The sequence below is a fragment of the Odocoileus virginianus genome, chromosome X (assembly GCF_023699985.2).
Source record: "Odocoileus virginianus isolate 20LAN1187 ecotype Illinois chromosome X, Ovbor_1.2, whole genome shotgun sequence".
NCBI lineage: Eukaryota > Metazoa > Chordata > Mammalia > Artiodactyla > Cervidae > Odocoileus > Odocoileus virginianus.
This window is the reverse complement of record NC_069708.1, coordinates 27,850,427-27,864,559: the sequence shown is the minus strand read 5'-3', so window position 1 is coordinate 27,864,559 and position 14,133 is coordinate 27,850,427. Positions and strand designations below refer to the sequence as shown.

At 36.9% G+C, this 14,133-nt stretch overlaps 1 protein-coding gene and 1 pseudogene across 2 annotated transcripts in view; one reads left to right on the top strand and one right to left on the bottom strand.

Annotated features, from left to right (window-relative positions):
• Positions 1–14,133, top strand: part of TEX11 (testis expressed 11) — a 256,192-nt gene that overhangs the window by 7,315 nt on the left and 234,744 nt on the right. The gene's annotated exons all lie outside the window — the stretch shown is intronic.
• On the bottom strand, positions 4,537–4,627 carry LOC139033200 (small nucleolar RNA U3; annotated as a pseudogene).

Genomic DNA, 14,133 nt, shown 5'->3' with positions numbered 1-14,133 from the left:
AACATGGTAAATCTTTCGATCTGTTTGTGTTATCTTTGATTTCATCAGTATCTTACAGATTTCTGAGTTGAGGTCTTTTGCCTCCATAGATAGGTTAATTCCAAGGTATTTTTTCTTTCGATGTGATAATAAATGGAATTGTTTCCTTAATTTCTTTTTCTGATCTTTTGTTGTTAGTGTATAGGAAAGAGATTTCTGTATATTCATTTTGTATCCTGCAACTTTACCAAATTCATTGATGAGCTCTGGTACTCTTGAGTATGCTTATTCAACCTGCCTGATTTTCTGTTGTTTCCAAAGCCTGGCCACTGTCTTATTCTGTACTTGGCTTTAACTCTAGATTTAGAATTTTGATTCATCTCTTTGAAGGCCTCTTGAGGCTCTCTGTATATGAACTTCTGTTACCAATTCCTCCTATTGACCTTTCTCCTCAGCTTTATTGAGATATAGTTGACATATAATATTGTGTAAGTTTAAGATGTATAGCATAGTGATTTTTATATGTGTATGTATTGCAAAGTGATTACCACAGTAATGTTGTTTAAGGCATCTATCACCTCACATAGTTACAATTTTGGGGGAGAAGGATGAAGGAAATGGGTGAGGGTGGTTAAATGGGATGAACCTCCTGTTCACCTTTGAACTGCCTTCTTGGTGTTGAACTTTAATGCCACACTGTGCTATCCTGCTCCTGACCTACAGCTTGCAGGGATTTCATTTCTGTAGTACTTGGTCTTTTTTTCTGTCTCCTCTCCTTTGTCTTTCATTTTTCTTTTCCTATTCTTTCTTTCTTAGGAATTAACTTTACTGAGGTGTCATTTACATGCAATAAAATTCACATTTTAAGTGTATAGGTTGATGTGTTTTGGTGTTTTTTTTTTGGCAAATGTAACCTGTGTAGCCACCATTACAATCAAGACACAGAATATTTTCTTTCCTTTTTTTTTTGGTTTAATAATGTTTATTTATTTATTTATTTTTGCATGATCATATTTCTTTTTATTGTTTTATTCTTTTTTTTAAATTTATTTTTATTAGTTGGAGGCTAATTACTTTACAATATTGTAGTGGTTTTTGTCATACACTGACATGAATTAGCCATGGATTTACATGTATTCCCCATCCCGAACCCCTCTCCCACCTCCCTCTCCACCCCATTCCTCTGGGTCTTCCCAGTGCCCCAGACCCGAGCACTCGTCCCATGCATCCAGCCTGGGCTGGTGATCTGTTTCACCATAGATAATATACATGTTTCGATGCTGTTCTCTCGAAACATCCCACCCTCGCCTTCTCCCACAGAGTCCAAAATTCTGTTCTGTACATCTAAAGACAGAATATTTTCATCTCAGAAAATTCTGTCTGTCAAACTCCTTTGCTGTCAATCTACTCCCCACCCTCTATCCCAGACAGCCACTGTTCTGATTTCTTTCACTGCAGATTATAAATAAAATCATACTGTATGTACTCTTTATTTCTATGGTGTCTTTTACTAAGCATAATTGTTTTGAGAGTCATTGATACTATTTCATATATAAGTAGTTAATCCCTTTTTATTGCTTAGTAGCATTCTACTTAATGACTGGACCACAATTTGTTTATCTCTTCATCAGCTAATGGATATTTTTGACTATTATGAATAAGATTACTGTGAATATTCATGTATATGTTTTAAGTGATTTGTTTTCATTTCTCTTGAGCAAATTATCTAGAAGTGGATTTGTTGAGATTAAAAGTGTGTTTTAACCAGGTTTCAACAGTTTTTCTAGAGTATTTCCTTTTTGAAAGACAGGTTTTAAAAGGTCCAAATACTTAACTTAAGAAACAACAACTGGGCTGAGGGGAGTTCCTGAAATGATCCTGCTTGATTCAGAAAGAAAAAGTTCCTCATTTTGACAAGCACCAGGACCATATACAATAGAGGTTGACTTAACATGGGAATAGCAAAAAGTTTGTGTTGTTGAATAGTTGTACCAAGATAATTTAGCCCAATTGTCCTTCTCAATATGAGGGTTATTTCTTCTTAAAGAATGGAACTTTATCAAACTTTCGCTTTCCTGTTATTAATTTGGAGACAATTCTCCTTTTTCTAAATTTCTAACATTTTTATGTTTGCTATAATATAAACATCCTTGAGGTCTATTAACATGTCCAAATTTTACTTTTTTTCTGTTAAATCTGTGATGACTGTTAAAGAAGTATTGATAGATATTAACAATTCATATCATTAAATCTTCAGAAGACAATGACAGTATATACTTTAGACCAGCCCTGTCCAATAGAAATACAGTGTGAGCTACAAATGTAATTGGTAGCTGAATATTCAAATTTTGAAGGACTCATGCTGAGGCTGAAGCTCCCAATACTTTGGCCACCTGATGCGAAGAGCTGACTCATTGGAAAAGACCCTGATGCTGGGAAAGATTGAGGGCAGGAGGAGAACGGGACAACGGGGTGAGATGGTTGGATCACATCACCGACTTGATGGACATGAATTTGAGTAAACTCCGGGAGTTGGTGATGGACAGGGAGGCCTGGTGTGCTGCAGTCCATGGGGTCGCAAAGAGTCGGACGTGACTGAGCGACTGAACTGAACAAATGTAATTTAAAAATTTCTAGTTGCCACATTTAAAAAGCAGAAACAGGTAGTTATTTTAAATAATACAGTAATAATTTTGATGCCATGTTTTTAGCCCCACATATCTAAAATATTATTTCAGTATATAATCAGTATCCAAAATTACTGAAATATTTTAGACTGCAGATCTAGACTGAAAATTTTAGTAGGAGAACTCACTTAAGATAATTGACTTTCATTGAATCTCAGAGGACTTGATTCATTTGAAAGCCTCCCTGAACTATTTATTTGTTCCCATTCCTTTAAATGCCACAGTAGGATCCTCAGATTAGGAATGACAGAGTTATTAGGATATGTCCCAAGAGAGTGCCGTTTGTCATGAGCACAGCTTCTATATGGCCTGTGCAGAAACCCTGTTGATACTCTTGTTGGAGTCACCTGGCATGTGCATATTAGGTAGAAATAATATAGTTTATGAAATAAAGAGATGGTATAACTAACAGCATTGAATTTTGTTAATATGCCATACAATGTGTTTCAAGCTCTGGTCCCTGTATACGTTTCTAATTGTGTTTTCTGTAACCTTTCTTTGCTTTTTTTTCTAGCCATACATAATCGCTTATGATTATTTGAACCCGTTGAGCTTTTTACACCTGTATATTTCTCCCTACGTTTGGTATGTTGCCTGGCAATCTTTAAGTGATCCTTCTGGACCCACCTTAGATAGCGCCTCAGTGAAGTCTACCCTGCCATCCCTATATCCCAACTCTCAAATGGGTAGTTACTTAATTCTTCCTTTATACTCCCATAGCATCTTGAACTTGCAGCACTTACTTTATATTGTAAGTTTTCTCCTTTTAATTTCTCTTAACAGTGTGATGTACTTGACAGTGTAGAGTTTCACTCATCTTTGTATTCCTAACAGGATGCTTGAGTGAAGTGAAAGTTGCTCAGTCGTGTCCGACTCTTGGCGATCACATGGACTATACAGTCCATGGAATTCTCCAGGCCAGAATACTGGATTGGGTAGCCTTTCCATTCTCCAGGGGATCTTCCCAACCCAGGGATCGAACCCAGGTCTCCTGCATTGCAGGCGGATTCTTTAACAGCTGAACCACAAGGGAAGCCCAACAGGATGATGCTTAGTATGTGCCTAATATTAAGCATTCAATGAATGTTTGTTGTATTAAATTTTATTAGGAGACATAGACACCAGCCAAAGCAGCAAGTACAGTTGTGGATTTTGTTCATGCTGTGCTACTAATAGCTTTTATCTTGGACTTCTATATCAATTATAAAATTATCACTTAACTTCTCTGTATCAATTATGAAATCAATTATTGATAGGTCAATTAATTATAAAATTATAACTTAATTATAAAATTAGAGTGTGTTACTAGAATTTTAAGATGACTTACAGCTCTAAATAGCTGGTTGGTTGGTACCTGTATATACACATATCTTGAGTGGAAATGTGTTTAAGCTCTTTGGGGAGGGAACTGTGTCTTGTTTACATTATTCTTGGTCTGTTTAACAAAATACCTGATTATCATTAAATGTTAATTGAATTAAACATGTCAATTTCATTCATATGGCCCACAGAGATGCAATACTGTCACCAGGGATGATACTGTATATTTCTCATGATGATTTGGAAATGCACATGGGCTTAGATAAGACTTTCCTGTGTTATTCCATCACCATCAAAGGCAGTTCATATGATGCTTGATTGTTTATGACATTTTGCTTAGCAATCCTCTAAATAACTAGGCCATTCTGTTAGGAATGGAAAGGGTAAAGATATCTTGTGTGGAAAATTAACCATCATTCGTTTGATTTCATTAAATATTTGACCTCTCTTGCAGGCAAGTTTTATTTTATGTATATTGTGTATAGTTTACAATAGTGTAGAGATAAGAAACTAAAGAGACAGTTGAATCAACTTAGACATTTTTCTTCCTTCAAAGACCTCTTTGGTAAGAGTTGCTTTACACGATCAGAGAAACTTCTCTAGTAACGAACTATAGAAATGATCCCTGAAAGTATAGTCTTGATAAGAGTTGCTTTAATACACTCAGCTTAGCTAACCCATTTTAACCTTCCAACTGTGTTGTTAGAGTCTACTTATTGCATCCCCAGCCTTTCGATGTATTATTATTTCTGGTCTGATTTAGATGTGAATCTACTGGGCAAGTGGCTTAGGTAAGTCTGTCTTCAGTGCCTTGTGCATTGTTAACGCTATGTAAACAAAAGTTAATTAAGTACTTAGAAACAGCCTTTGGTACGGTGGTAACTAAAACAAACCAGATCTCAGCTGAATAAAAGACTCAGTCAAGAGCAACAGGGCTCAGCTACAATGAGTAAGAGGATGTAATGAGAGTAAAACTTATACAGAGACTTTGTAAATCTATACAGATACTTAGGGGTAGGATTGGATGAATTGGCAAGTTAAGTTTGGTTTTTGACCTTCCATTTTATAGGAGTGTGAAAGAAAGAAAATACTAAATTCATTGAAACATTTATACAATGTGCATTTAATTGAGAGGACTGAGTTGTGGCTTTTTGAGATATTCCTCCTACTGCTATAGTTTGTTCAGAGTAAGTATAATTCTACCCTTTAGTCTCTAAAGTTTAGTGCCCTGGATGAGACTGGATGTATTTCCTCACCAGAAGCAAGTTGGAAATTCCTTTTTTGATTAGCATGATCTAGTTATCTCTTGCCTTTTTACCCTCTCTGCTCCCCAGTCAGTTGTCCTCTAAAATTTTATGTACCTTTATCTCCTGATGAACCCAGGCTTAAGTTTGCTCCAGTCCCTGAGCCAGTTCTGTCTGGAGCAAGAAAGAATAACAGTATTATGAAGTAGGGAAGAGGTTGTTTTGGAATGAAGTCATAGTGGCCATCAGATTTGATATTTAACATGCTATGGGTATACTTTAGGCACCTGTTGAGCTTTATAATTTCTGACTGTCATGATTTTCATGGAGTTAGTATCCTTTCCTAGTTGCTCTCAAGGATGAAGGTTCTGTTCAGAACTACAATACACTGCTGTGAATAATTCTTTTAAAACTATGGTGCATGCAGTTTCATGTGACTTAGGCATTATGATTTACTGATTGGATTCTGTTGTGCCATACCCAGTTCGTCAGTTGGTTCCTCCTGGAACATTGCATAAGAAAAATTGTCTCTCTGACCATAATATAGGCAGTATGATTTGCAGTGTGATTTTGTCCATCACTAACCTGTTTGTCCAATTTTTTTGCCATGCCCCCTTGACACTGTTTTGGACATTTTGACTGTCCTCATTAAAACCAGCCTCTGCTGGGAGATTTTCTTAGCCCACAACAGAATTATAGTGTAGTACTCTGAATAATGTTGGCTCACTTATTCTCTCTTTACTATTTTTTAGTTGTCTCAGAGTCCTGGCAAGTCAGTTCTTTCAGGCCTTTCTCAATAGGCCTAGTATAGTGGAAAGTACAGGATTTCACGTTAGAAAGCCTCAGTTCAAGTCCTAGTTTACTACTTCCTCTTTCTGTCAGTTTTAAGAAGTTACTATGCTTTGTTAAATCTCAGTGCCTGTATCTCATAAATTAAAAGTATATTCCAGGACTGCCCCAGTGGTCCAGTGGTTAAAAATCCACTTTGCAGTGCAGGGAATGTGGGTTTGAGCCTTGGACAAGGAACTAAGATCCCACATGCCAAGGGGCAACTAAGCCTGCATGCTGCAATTAGAGAACTGGTATACCACAACTAGAGAGTCTGTGTGCTGCAACTAAGACCCAGCCAAATAAATAAATATTAAAAAAGAAGAAAGTTCTTAAATAATCTCCCTTACAGAGTATATTGATGATTAAATGAGAATGCACATGAAAAAGCTAAGAGACTATATAGAGCACTAGGCAAATATTAACTTTATTGTCATTTTTCGTCCTTTTCTCTCTGAAGCATTTGCAGATAATTATTGTGATTTGGAGTAAAATCTTGTACCTGGAAAGTCTTTGAACTGCTTTGGCATTTGAATGACTGGTTGACTTGATGGAGGTCACGGGGAGAGACTTGGCAGGACTGTTGATAGATTTTTTTCCATGTTGTAACAGAAGCTCCCATCCTCAAGGACAGAGAAATTTTCCCCATACTGTACCTAAAATGCTGTCTACCTAATTAGAATTAATTGGTACAGATTAACACAGCTGCCTCAATAGAGTGACTCCCCAGCGTTAACTAGGATGAATCTCATTTAAATTAACTGAAATCATATTGTAAATCATAGTTTATTTCAGTAGCCAGGAAGATAATTTAATCATTTTCTTTCAAAATGTACAATCTTGCTTGATATAACCTTAATACAGGATGTTGTCTTCATATCTCAGGAATAGGCTGTATTTATAGAAGCTTTTTTCTGAACTTCTTCCAGAAGAAAGTCTCTCTTTTATAGTGTAACTCTCAACCATTCAGCTATGTGACCTGTATTACTCAGCTTTGCTGACTGCATTTTATCCTAAAGAACTGCAGTGCTGTCATTGCCTCAGCTGGTGTCAGTCAAATTGCTCAACTGAATGACACTGAAAATATGTTTTGAAAGGATCAGATTATTTTGACAGAATTAAAATATAAAACATTAAGAGAACATTCACAAGTCAAAATCACAGTCTCATATACTATGTAACTAGGAGTTATAATTGGTATTCTAATAATATATCTTTGGATTTAAAAAACTGAAGTCAAATTTAAAAGTTTTATATTGGTTTTTTTCTTTTTTTAAAGTTAGTTTTAAATTAGTTTATTTATTTTAATTGGAGGATAAGTATTTTACAATATTGTGATGGTTTTTGTCATAATACATCAACATGAATTGGCCACAGGTATACACGTGTCCTCCTCCTGAAACTCCCTCCCTCTTCTCTCCCCACTGTATCTCTCTTGGTTGTCCCAGAGCCGTGGCTTTGGGTACCCTGCTTCATGCATTGAACTTGCACTGGTCATCTATTTTACATATGGTAATGTACATGTTTCAGTGCTATTCTCTCAAATCATCCCACCCTCGCCTTCTCCCACTGAGTCCAAGAGGCTGTTCTTTACATCTCTGTCTCCTTTGCTGCCCTGCATGTAGGACCGTTGGTACCATCTTTCTAAATTCCATATATATGCATTAATATACAGTATTTATCTTTCTCTTTCTGACTTACTTCACTCTATATAATAGGCTCCAGGTTCATCCACCTTATTAGAACTGACTTAAATGTGTTTCGTTTTTATAGCTGCATAATATCCCATTGAGTATATGTACCACAACTTCTTTATCCATTCATCTGCTGATGGAATCTAGGTTGCTTCCATGTCCTAGCTATTGTAAATAGTGCTGCAATGAATATTGGGGTACATGTGTCTCTTTCAATTCTGGTTTCCTCCATATGCCCAGCAGTGGGTTTACTGGGTCGTATGGCAAGTTCTAGTACCAGTGTTTTAAGGAATCTCCACACTGTTCTCCATAGTAGCTGTACCAGGTTGCATTCCCACCAACAGTGTAAGAGGCTTCCCTTTTCTCCACACCCTCTCCAGGATTTATTGGTTGTAGACTTTTTGATGATGGTCATTCTGACTGGTGTGAGATGATACCTTATTCTGGTTTTGATTTGCATTTCTCTGGATTGAGTATTGTTGAACATCTTTTCATGTGTTTATTAGCCATTTGTATATCGTCTTTGGAGAAATGTCTGTTTAGGTCTTTTGCCCACTTTTTGATTGGGGTGTTCTTTTTTCTGATACTGAGCTGCATGAGCTGCTTGTATATTCTGGAGAATAATTCTTTGTCATTTGTTTCCTTTGCTATTATTTTCTCCCATTCCGAGGGCTGTCTTTTTACCTTGCTTATAGTTTCCTTCGTTGTGCAAAAGCTTTTAACTAGATCCCATTTGTTTGTTTTTATTTCCATTGCTCTGGCAGGTGAGTCATAGAGGATCTTGCTGTGATTTATGTTGGAGGATGTTGTCTATGTTTTCCTCTAAGAGTTTTATAGTTTCTGGTCTTACATTTAGATCTTTAATCCATTTTGAGTTTATTTTTGTGTATGATGTTAGAAAGTGTTCTTTCATTCTTTTACACGTAGTTGACCAGTTTTCCCAGCACCACTTTGTTGAAGAGACTATATTTTCTCCATTGTATATTTTCGCCTCATTTGTCAATGATAAGGTGTCCATAGGTGTGTGGATTTATCTCTGGACTTTCTATTTTGGTCCATTGATTTATATTTCTGTCTTTGTGCCAGTATCATACTTTCTTGATGTTTGTAGCTTTGTAGTATAGTCTGAAGTCAGGCAGGTTGATTTCTCCAGTTCCATTCTTTCTTCTCAAGATTGCTTTGGCTATTTGGGGACTTTTGTGTTTCCATACAAATTGTGAAAATATTTGTTCTAGTTCTGTGAAAAATACTGTTGGTAGTTTGATAGGGCTTGCATTGAATCTGTGGATTGCTTTGGGTAGTATGCTCATTTTCACTATATTGATTCTTTGAATCCAAGAACATGATGTATTTCTCCATCTATTGTGTCACCTTTCATTTCTTTCATCAGTGTTTTATAGTGTTCTGTATACAGGTCTTTTGTTTCTTTAGGGAAGTTTATTCCTAAGTATTTTATTCTTTTCATTGCAGTGGTGAATGGTATTGTTTCCTTAATTTCTCTAATTTTTTTCATTGTTAGCCTACAGGAATACAAGGGATTTCTGTGTATTAATTTTATATCCTGTGATTTTACTGTATTCACTGACTAGCTTCAGTGGCTTGGACCTGGGAAATGCATGCCACCTTGGGCTGTGGCAGCTCCCGTGTGGTCCATCCACTGTGAGCACATCCATCCCACACATCTCAGCAATGTTTGTTTGCAGTATCCCTTACTACAGCACAACTGAGCAAGTATATCTGAATAAGTGACCACTTTTGTCTGCTCATGTCAGGGCAGAAATTAGACACTGAAGAGACTTGGCAAGCAGAGGAGGCCAACCTAAGCAAAGAAAAGAAGGGGGAACTGCCCCAGAAGTGGCAGGTGCAACAGATTAAAATCCTGTAGTTATGCTGAGACTACATTTGAGGGGCAACTGTTGACTTTAAGAACAAGTACAAGCTGGAACAAGGGATTATCTGACACTGAAATGACCCCACACTGCCTACAACATCTCCAGCGAAATTCCAAGATATATTTTTCTATCTTATTATTATTTTTTAAAATTTTATTATTTCTTTTTATTTTTTATTCTTATTTTTTCCTCTTTTTTAAACTTTCTTCCCCATCCTCTTTTTCTTTTTTCCTCATACTATCCTAATATGGTTCTTTATGTTCAATTTACTTTCTTTTATATTGTACTTTTAAGAGTCCAAGTTTTATTCTAGGTTTTTAATTTTTGCTTTTTGATCTTTTGTTATTAATTTTGTACCTTTAAGAGTTTAATTTCTAATATCCATTTTCACATAGGGATTTGATTACTGGCTTGATTGCCTTTTTCCCTTTTGACTACTCTCCCTTTTCTCCTCCTGGTCGCCTCTATCTCCTTCCTCCCTCTTCTCTATATAATTCTGTGAATCTCTGGATGGTCCTAGCTGTGGAGAGTTGTTTCACCATTAACCTAAGTGTTTTGTCTTCTGCATTGTGTGGACAGAGAAGTCTTGATGCTATTGTCAGAGGTTGGGATTGAAACCCAGAGGCAGGAGGCTCAACTCCATAATTTAGGACTATCATAGAATTCCTGACCCCAGGGAATATTGTTCTCTACTCCATGCCTACACTGAGACCAAGTTCCACCCAAGAGCCAGCAAGCTCCAGTGCCAGACACCCCACGATAATGGTTTTTTTCTTTTCAAAAACATTTTAAGAAATCTTTCTAGATGATATTTGGATTTTTTAAAAACACTTAAAAATTTTTCCTAATTTTTAAAAAATTGTGGTATAATTGGCATACAACATTATGTTGGTTTCAAGTGTGCAACATAATGATTCAATATTTGTGTATATTACAAAATGATCAGCCCAAGAAGTCTAATTTAACATCCATCACTATACATAGTTAGAAATTTTTTCTTGTGTTGATAAATTTTAAGATTTATTCTTAGCAATTAAAAAATATACAACAGTTGTCATGCTATACATCACATTCCTATGACCTATTTATTTTATAACTGAAAGTTTGTATCCTTTGATTTCCTTTACCCATTTGGCCCACCCTCTGCCTCCTGCTTCTGGCAACCACCAGTCTATTTCCTGTATCTATGGGCTTTCTCTTTTTAATGTCTCTGTGTATCAGTGAGATCATATAGTATTGGTCTGTCTCTGACTTGTTTCACTTAGCATAACACCTTTAAAGTCCATGTTGCAGATGGCAAGATTTCATTCTTTTATGGCTGAATAGCATTCTATTGTATATATTTACCACATTTTCTTTATTCATTCATCCATCGATAGGCACTTAGGTTCTTTCCACGTCTTCAGTTCAGTTCAGTTGCTCAGTCATGTCTGACTCTTTGTGACCTCATGAACCGCAGCACGCCAGGCCTCCCTGTCCATCACCAACTCCCAGAGTTCACCCAAACCCATGTCCATTGTGTCAGTGATGCCATCCAGCCATCTCATCCTCTGTCATGCCCTTCTCCTCCTGCCCTCAATCTTTTCCAACATCAGGGTCTTTTCAAATGAATCAGCTCTCTGCATTAGGTGGCCAAAGTATTGGGAGTTTCAGCTTCAACATCAGTCCCTCCAATGAACACCCAGGGCTGATCTCCTTTAGGATGGACTGGTTTGATCTCCCTGCAGCCCAAGGGACTCTCAAGAGTCTTCTCCAACACCACAGTTCAAAAGCATCAATTCTTTGGCACTCAGCTTTCTTTATAGTCCAACTTTCACATCCATACATGACTACTGGAAAAACCATAGCCTTGACTAGAAGGACCTTTGTTGGCAAAGTAATGTCTCTGCTGTCTAGGTTGGTCATAACTTTCCTTCCACGGAGCTTTTAATTTCATGGCTGCAATCACCATCTGCAGTGATTTTGGAGCCCAAAAAAATAAAGTCTGACACTGTTTCCACTGTTTCCCCATCTATTTGCCATGAAGTGATGGGACCAGATGCCATGATCTTAGTTTTCTTAATGTTGAGCTTTAAGCCGACTTTTTCACTTTCTCTTTCACTTTCATCAAGAGGCTCTTTAGTTCTTCACTTTCTGCCATAAGGGTGGTGTCATCTGCATGTTTGAGGTTATTGATGTTTCTCCCAGCAATTTTTATTCCAGCTTGTGCTTCTTCCAGCTCAGCGTTTCTCATGATGTACTCTGTATTTAAGTTAAATAAGCAGGGTGACAATATACAGCCTTGACGTAGTCCTTTTCCTATTTGGAACCAGTCTGTTGTTCCATGTCCAGTTCTAACTTTTGCTTCCTGACCTGTATACGGTTTCTCAAGAGGCACGTCAGGTGGTCTGCTATTCCCATCTCTTTCAGAATTTTCCACAGTTTATTGTGATCCACACAGTCAAAGGCTTTGGCATAGTCAATAAAGCAGAAATAGATGTTTTTCTGGAACTTTCTTGCTTTTTCAATGATCCAGCAGATGTTGGCAATCTGATCTCTGGTTCCTCTGCCTTTTCTAAAACCAGTTTGAATATCTGGAAGTTCACGTTTCACATATTGCTGAAGCTTGGCTTGGAGAATTTTGAGCATTACTTTACTAGCGTGTGAGATGAGTGCAATTATGAGGTAGTTTGAGTATTCTTTGGCATTACCTTTGGGATTGGAATGAAAACTGACCTTTTCCAGTCCTGTGGCTACTGCTGAGTTTTCCAAATTTGCTGGCATAATGAGTGCAGCACTTTGACAGCATCATCTTTTAGGATTTGAAATAGCTCAACTGGAATTCCCTCACCTCCACGAGCTTTGTTCATAGTGATGCTTCTTAAGGCCCACCTTACTTCACATTCCAGGATGTCTGGCTCTAGGTGAGTGTGAGTGATCACACCTTCGTGATTATCTGGGTCGTGAAGATCTTTTTTGTTCAGTTCTTCTGTGTATTCTTGCCCCTTCTTAATGTCTTCTGCTTCTGTTAGGTCCATATGATTTCTGTCCTTTTTTGAGCCCATCTTTGCATGAAATGTTCCCTCGGTATCTCTAATTTTCTTGAGATCTCTAGTCTTTCCCATTCTATTGTTTTCCTCTATTTCTTTGCATTGATCACTGAGGAAGGCTTTCTTATCTCTCCTTGCTAGTCTTTGGAACTCTGCATTCAAATGGGTATATCTTTCTTTTTCTCCTTAGCTTTTTGCTTCTCTTCTTTTCACAGCTATTTGTAAAGCCTCCTCAGACAGCCATTTTGCTTTTTTACATATCTTTTTCTTGGGGATGGTGTTGCTCCCTCTCTCTTGTACAATATCACGAACCTCTGTCCATAGATCATCAGGCATTCTGTCTATCAGATCTAGTCCCTTAAATTGATTTCTCACTTCCACTGTGTAGTCATAAGGGATTGATTGTGTAGTCATAAGGGATTCAGGTCATACCTGAATGGTCTAGGGGTTTTCCCCACTTTCTTCAATTTAAGTCTGAATTTGACAATAAGCAGTTCATGATCTGAGCCACAGTCGGCTCCCAGTCTTGTTTTTGCTGACTGTATAGAGCTTCTCCATCTCTGGCTGCAAAGGATATAATCAGTCTGATTTTGGTTTTGACCATCTGGTGATGTCCATGTGTAGAGTCTTCTCTTCCACGTCTTAGCTATTGTAAATAGTTCTGAAGTGAACATGAGTTTGCACATATCTTTTCAAAAGTTAGTTTTTTAATTTTCTTCAGATAAATACCTTGAGGTAGAATCATTTGGTAGTTCTGTTCTTAATTTTTTGAGGAATTTTACTGTTTTCCATAGTGGCTGCACCAATTTACATTTCCACTGACAGTGCTGAGGCATCCCTTTTCTCCAGATTCCTGCCAAAACTTCTTATTGCTTGTCTTTTAATGATGGCCTTTCTAACAGGTGTGAGGTGATATCTCATTGTGGTTTTGATTTGCATTTCTTTGATGATTAATGATGTTGAGCTTCTTTTCTTCTGTACCTAGTAGTCTTCACTGTGTTTCCTAAGTTGTTGGATTTTTTGCCATTAAGTTGTCTGATTTCTTAATATGTTTTGGATATTAAACCCTTATCAGATATATGCTTTGCAAATATTTTCTTCCATTCTAAACTTTCCTAAATCTGTTATCAGTATTTTGAGCAAGGCACAATGTTACCTAATCTTAGAAGAATCAAAAAGTTTAATATTAGTCTTATTAACTGCTTTATGGGAGTAAGGAAGCTAGAGGTTTTTATTTTCATATGTATCATTACGTGAGGCCTGTGAAATGTATATAATGTATGTTTTCCCTAAAATCTCTGATCATGCAGGGTTCTAAAGATTCTGTGAGCTTTAAAATATATTTGAGTATATTTGAAAATAATTTGCTTTGTGAAGTGGCCATGTGAATCTGTTTTTTGATATTTAACAAAGAATTTCATTTAGAAGATTTATTGTTTATTGTAACAGGTTAAAAATCT